This window comes from Mandrillus leucophaeus, unplaced genomic scaffold (genome assembly GCF_000951045.1).
Source record: "Mandrillus leucophaeus isolate KB7577 unplaced genomic scaffold, Mleu.le_1.0 Scaffold409, whole genome shotgun sequence".
NCBI lineage: Eukaryota > Metazoa > Chordata > Mammalia > Primates > Cercopithecidae > Mandrillus > Mandrillus leucophaeus.
The window spans coordinates 1826739-1834449 of NW_012104354.1; positions in this window are offsets into that span (position 1 = coordinate 1826739).

The window sequence follows — 7711 nt, forward strand, 5'->3', positions numbered from 1 at the left end:
TGAATGGTGTACATATGGTGATTAGAGTATTCGAGTGTGTGTACTTGTTGATTTACTTACTTTTACATGAGTTATATGCCACCAAATGATTTCTTGTTTTACATTGTCATCCATTCTTTCAGACTGAAGTACTCTGTTTAGCATTTCTTATATGACAGGTCTGGTGTTGATGAAAGTCCTCATGTCTAAAAGTTTTAATATAGACTTTATCCCCTGCCTGATGGAAGGAACAAGTTTTGAATTATGTTTGAATCAGAAATAAGCTAGAACTACCTCAATCTAAGGATCTTTGACTATTGGGGAGAAAGCAGATAAAATTTTCTTCCTTTTCTTATTCAGAAATGATAGGGAGGTTGTAGATATGTACAATGTAGCTATAGACAAAGGTGGAGATGTATTGTTTAGAAAAACAATGTAACTTAAAAATAATACATATTTATTTTGATTCTATTTAAATGTTATAGTTTGCTAGGGCCCCCATAACAAAGGATACTGAGTGGTTTACACAATAGACATTTATTATCTCACAGGTCTGAAGACTTGAAGTCTAAGGTTGTTAAGGTGTTGGCAGGGACATAGCTACTGTGAAAGTAATAGAAAAAGATCTATTTAAGGTCTTTCTCCTAGCTTCTGATTGTTTCTTGCCTTAGGGTAGCATAACTCCAATCTTCATATGGTATTCTCCGTGTTCATGTGTTTGTCATGTCACATGGTGCCTTTTTTATAGGAGCACCAGTTATACTGTACTAAAGATTCACCCTGCTCCAATATGATTGAATTTTAACTATTACCTGTGCAGCAGCTTTATCCCCAAATAACATCATATTTTGAGTTACTGAAGGCTAGAACATCAAAATACAAGCTGTAAGGAACACAATTAAATCTACAATAGTGAAGAATAACACAAATTTCATAAACTGGTACTATTTCCATTAAAATACTATATTTAATGGGAAAACAAAGGAGAATTCGTAAGTCTAAGCAATTCTCTCATGTGGAGAATGCAAATGTTATATTGCAGCAACTTAACACTTTTTATTTTAGAAATACAAAAGTAAAGCTTGTCAAATGAGAGTTTTTAATATCTTTACACTGAATTGACAAAAAGTATCATAAATGCAAGTTTGCCCTTTAGAGTTTTAAGGAAGACATTTTCATATTTGTTGAGAAATTGCATGAACCTTATTTATCAACCAAATAAAGCTGTCTATGTAAATGTGTTTTCCTTTTCTCAAAGTAAGATTGTAAATAGCACAGAATCTATATAAGCAAAGTATTAGTGGATCCATAAAGACAACTGTCTCTCTGGCAAAATTTGTCTTAAGTGTTTTTTTATATCAAAGTTGGTAAAATTAGATTATATATAGTTTTTTTATATTTTCTCATACAAATGAAGATAAATTTTAAATCCAGCACATATCAAAAATTGTATATATTGTTTTTCTCAATCTGCATTTTTTTTGGCTTAGAAATTACGAAGGGTAGTCAGAAAAAATAACAATGATAGTAGGCGTAATGGGCTAAATAATGACCCACCAAAGGAATTCATATTTTAATCTCCAGAATCTGTGAACATATGACTTGGCAAAAAAAAAAAAAAAAAAAAAACAAACAAACAAACAAAAAAAAACAAAAGTGCCAAAAAATCAAGGACACCTCCAGCAGTACCTGTGTACTTTGTCAGGGAAGTAATAGCCTTCCCACTGAAATTCCTCCTTGTGCAAAACTATGTCACACAGACAACCTTACATTTGAAAATGCTAAAACATCAGTTTTAGCTTTTTTAGCATTAGGATAGAGACAGGTCAAGAATAAAGGGGTTTTATAATAATTGCTGGGTCAACTGGTATATATTTGCAGCCAAATAAATCTGAGAGAAAATAAAAAAAAGAAGATGTTCATTGACTTGTGATTCATGATCACAAATGACATTTGTTTTCATTAGTTTAACTGTACCCATATTTTTAGTAGGTCAAATGACCACACAGAGAGAGTTTTATGACATTTTTTGAGGAATCATAGATAAATAAATAACCTTTTTTTTTAAAAAGTGGAAGTAACATGGGCCATGATGAATAACTATTAGTACACAATTTCCACGATTTGTTCTTCTCTAGATTATGATTCATAATTGAGGCTGGAAAATATTTATACCTATTACAAGTAAACTGAATTATATGAGGGATAAAATAAAAGCACATATATAAATAATTTCAATGGATAGTTAGGAGAATATTCTAATACAGAGTGATAATCAAAGCCCACAGAAATTAGAACAAATATTCAGGGTGTTTACTGTTTGAGAGGTAGTATCTTAGGTACAGTGGATACAATTTTTAATAGTATAGCTGTGACTTCTGCTGTTTCTTACCTTCTTGTTCAGTGGAACAATTAGAGCAATAGCACCATTTTAGAAAGTTATACAAAAAAAATTGTAATGTAGGCATTATGTGTTTCATTTTTTTTAAAGAAAAAAATGAGACTTAGGAGAAAAAGTGACTTAGAAAATGGCACAGAGTTTGAAAACAACCAAATATGAGTTAAATATGCCTAAACAACCATCTACTACATTGTTCTATACCACCAGCCAGCATTAAACTTAGAATAAAGTGTAGTTACATAAATTTTACCCCATTAAGAGGTTTTCAGCCCCTAGCATAGTACTGCACATATCAGCCAAATGGTCTAAAACTTATTTATTAACCTCCCTGAATCTTGATTTTGTCATTTATAAAATAGGCAATCATGACTTTCTTGTGAAATTACTAGGAGGTCTTGATAAGAAAATACATATAATGAACTTTATTGTATCCCCCAGCAGAAATGCATTTGTGTTATAGTCCTGGATGTCAAAAGTCCAAAATGAATCTCAAATCAAGGTGTCGGTAGGACTGGGTTTCCTCTGGAAGTTCATTAATTATAGCTAGTTTGTGATTAACATTGAGATTATAAACTTTATGAAGGCAGGGGCTTGTTGTTAGTTTTCTTTAACATGAACATAGAGTCATGAATGCAACAAGGACTCTACACAAATAGACTGGCCATTTTCTGTTTAAGAAAAGTAAACAAACATTTACATGAACATAAACAAATCACAGTTTTCATTTTATATTAAGGTTCTATTATTAATAATCCAATACATATAGAATAAAGCAGTGATTACCAATTGTTTACTGATTATCCAATTGGCCAAAAAGGAAAAAAAGAAAAACAGCTATTTTTATAAAGAATATATAAATGTTGGCACTCTTACTCTGATCATGGTATTGTTAATATGGGCATGATATGAAAAACTTTAAAAGGCGTATTTCTTTTTTGAACCCAACCATTAACAGTTTTAGGCATTTGCTCTAAGGAAATTATCAGAACTTCCATATCATAGTTTACATGTAAGAATGTTCTTTATAATAATATATAAATATACTGATGTATTGGGAACTGCCTAAATACTCTGAACTATACTATTAAACAGTGATTTTTTATTGTAAATATATTGCCTTCTTGATTTGACTCTCAGCTTTACTGATAGAAAATATGATCAATAAATAGTGATGATTATTCAAAATACTACTATGCAGCTATGAAGAGAAATTATCTCAATAAATAAGTACAAGAACTTTTTCAAATAAGTGAAAAAGAGCACTTGTATTCAGCTACACAGCCACTATGGAAATCACAGCTGTATTTGTAAAAGTCAAGAACTTTATCAACAAAAATCTGTAATGTTGAGAACCTGTATTAGTTTCTTACTGCTGCCATTACAAACTCCCATAAACAGAGTGGCTTAAAACAATACAAATTTATTTGCGTTGTAGTTCTGGAGGTCAAAAGTCCAAAATGAGTCTTAAATCACAGTGTCAACAAGGACTGAATTTCTTCTGGAAATTCTAGGAGAGAATCTATTGCCTTCCCTTTTCCAGTTTCTAAAGACTACCTTTACTCCTTGGTTCATGGCTCTATTCTTTCATCTTCAAATCTAGTAACATCAGGTTGAATCATTTTGCCTCCATCTTTCACTATTAATGACCCTTGGACTTATGTTGGGCCCATCCAGATAATCCAAGATGATCTCTTCACTTTAAGGTCATCTGAATTACATTTTAATTATATGTGCAACCCTAATTCTCCTTTGCCATGCAAGTTAACATGTTTGCAGTTTCTGTGGATAATAACATAATCAGCTTTGTGGAGGTCATTATTTTGCATACCACAGACCCCTGGATGACTTTAGTGTGATTACATGTAGAGCGAAATAAAACTCATGGAGGTCATGAGAGTGATGGCTAGAGGCTAAGGATGGTGAGGCATAACATTGTGAGGCTTATATCGTAAGACAGAACTTGGTACAGAAGGGCCAAACGGCTTGGTATCAATGACATTGGTGTACCATGTTTATTGCAGTGCTTGTTGCTGGAGGTATATAGTGTCTGCCACTAGATGGCTGGACTCTGGGGTTTGAGAGGCCAACCCACACTTAAAATACTAGAATAAAGTGACGTCTCTGTATTACACTGTTGAACCTCTAGTTTTCCAAAACATAATAGCCAGAGCAGCAAAAGTTTTAGAAAATAAGACCCTTACAATCTTTTAATTTCCTTTGCTGATGATGTAATAACAATAATAGATTATTCTAGAACATTTGCAATGTTCCTGGTAGTATTCCAAATACTTTAAATAAACAAAATTGTTTAAGTTACTCAAGAACCATTGGAGGCAGAATAGTTAGAAACAGTAAGTTTGAATAACTTGTGTGATACTCTATTACAATTGTTTAAATCTATGTGTTTTTAAGAGTGTGAGTTCTCATCTCTACCCTTTCTCTCTTCAGGAATTCTTCCTTTACTATATGTGCTTTTTCAGAGTTTTGAATTGCTATAAGTAGATAACTTCCAGAAGGAAGAAATGGTACTTTCTGCCAATATTGGCATTTACAGTTGTTAATATGTGTTGAGTAAACCATTATAGTAACATTGCTTATACAACAAACTGCTGAAGTGAGATACAACAATTACAGTTAGGTATCATATCATCTGGAAAGTCTTCCCTGCACTCTGCCATATATAATCTGGACATTTTTATTTAGTATTTTCTCCCAGAGTGCTGTGGACAGTGAATTTCTAAGCATTTATAACAGTGTTATATTTACCTATTTACTTGGCTCTTTATAGTATGTGATTCTCAATCAAACCATATAATTTACAGTGTATTACCTCTTGTATATCTAGCATGTTCTATAGTGCCTGGAGTATAGTTGATACTAAAAAAAACTTCTTAGTGAAAGAATGTAAATGAGTAACTGATGGGTCCCAGGAAGTGTTTTTTATATAAGAATAATTTTTGGTCTCACAGGAGAAGATTGTGGCAGTGTTCACTTCTCTTCTGTTTTTTGAAAGATTTTAAATAGATTTGATGCCAATTCTTCCATATATTTTTGGTATAATTCAACAGTGAAGCAAACTGGGCATGTGGTTTTCTTACTTGGAAGCTTTCAAACATTGTATTCCATTTTATTTTATCGATATAGGGCTATGCCTGTTTCTTACTGAGTGATATTTGTGTCTTTTAAGGAATTTGTCTATTTTATTTGTCTTAAAATTTATTGGCATGAACGTATTGACAAGATTATCAAATATTTTACAGCATTGTCAAATTAAAATTTATGTATCATACAATTTGGTCATTTTTATTTTATTTATAAATTTATACAACTGTTAGCGAAATCAATTTTAAAATATTTTCATCATTCTCAAAAGAAAACCTGTACCCCTTAACAGTTATTCTCCATTCCCCTCCAAACCCCTCAGCCCTAGACAGCTATAAATTTATTTTCTGTTTTGTAGATTTACCTATTCCAGACATACGTTAAAGATGGAATCACAGTATGTCATTTTCTGTGACTGCTTCTTTGAATGCTTCTAGCATAATGTTTTCCAGATCCACCTATATCATAGTATGTATCAATGCTTTACTCCATTTTATAGCTTGGATGATAGTCCACCAATGGATATATCAGTTCTCTTTTGACATTTGAGGTGTTTCCGTGATTTGCTATTATACATAGTGCTGTTATGAAATTATGTGTACAAGTTTTGTGTGGACATATGTTTTTATTTCTTTGGGGTATGCACCGCAGAGTGAAATTGATGTATCATATGCTAAGTCTATATTTAACCATTTGAGGAACATCCAGAATGTTTTCCAAAGCAGCCTCACCATTTTACATTCCCGCCACCAGTGTCTGAGGATTGCAATTTCTCCTCATTCTTGCCAATACTTATTATCTGTCTTTTTTATTTTAGTCATCATAATAAAAGTGAGATAGTATCTCACGTGATTTTCATTTGCATTTTACAGTTGCTGACATTGGGTATCTTTTCCTGTTTTTAATGGACTTTTGTAGTAATATACTTCATAGATAAATGTTTACAGATCCTCTGCCTACATTCTAAATTGTTTGTATTTGTGTGATTGAATTATAAGAGTTCTTTGCATATTCTAGATATAATTCTCTCATTAAATATGTTATTTGAAAATATTTCTCCTTTCCTGAGAGTGTCTTTTAGCTTTCTTTATGATATATGTTTTGTTTCTAATGGTAAAAACTTCTGAGGCAAAAAGTTGTTAATTTTAGTGAAGTCTAATTAATCTATTATTTGTTAGTTGGTTGTACTTTTAGTGTCTTAGCCTTTACTCAAGCTAAGGTCATGAAGATTTATTCTCATATTTTCTTCTAAGAGTTTTATAGAGTTTTAGTTCTTATAGTTAGTTCTATGATCTATTTTTATTTAATTTGGTGTGTGGGATGACTCCCAACTTCATTCTTTTGCATGAGACTATCTGATTGCCTCAGAATGGTTAGTTGAAAAGAATAGTATTTTATCCTATCGAATTTTCCTGGCACCTAATCGAGAAGTAATGGGCTACAAATGTTAAGCATTGTTTCTGAACTCCCAGTTCTTTTCCATTGATCTTTATAACTATCCTTGTGCCAATACCATTCTGTCTTAATTACTGTAACTTTGTGGTGAATTTTGAAATTGGCAATTGTGGCTTCTTCAATCTTTTTCTTTTACAGGTTGGCTTGGCTATTCTGGGTCCCCTGAATTTCCATATAAGTTATAGGATCAGCTTGATAAATTCTGCAAGGAAAGTATTTGGGATTTTGATGGAAAATGCATTGACATTATGTCAATTTCAGGATTTTTGCCATTTTTTTTAATGAGTTCTTTTTTGAAATTTATTTATTTTTTATTATTATTAAGTTCTAGGGTACATGTGCATAACGTGCAGGTTTGTTACATATGTATACTTGTGCCATGTTGCTGTGCTGCACCCATCAACTCGTCAGCACCCATCAACTCGTCATTTACATCAGGTATAACTCCCAATGCAATCCCTTCCCCCTCCCCCCTCCCCATGAGGGGAACATCACCCATCGGGGATTTTTGCCATTTTAATAATAATATCTTGCAGTCCATTAATGTGATTAACATAAGATGGCTTTTCATTTACTTAGGTCTTCTTTATTTCAATTATTTCACACCCAGGTGTGCATGTGTGTGTATGTGTATTTGTTTTCAGTGCCTTGTACTTCTTTTGTTAATTTCTAAATTTATTTTTTATTCCAAGTTTTATCCTTTTTCATTGTTTTGCTAATGAGATTATTTTTGAAAATATCACTTTTAGATTATTCATTGCTATTGTGTGGGAT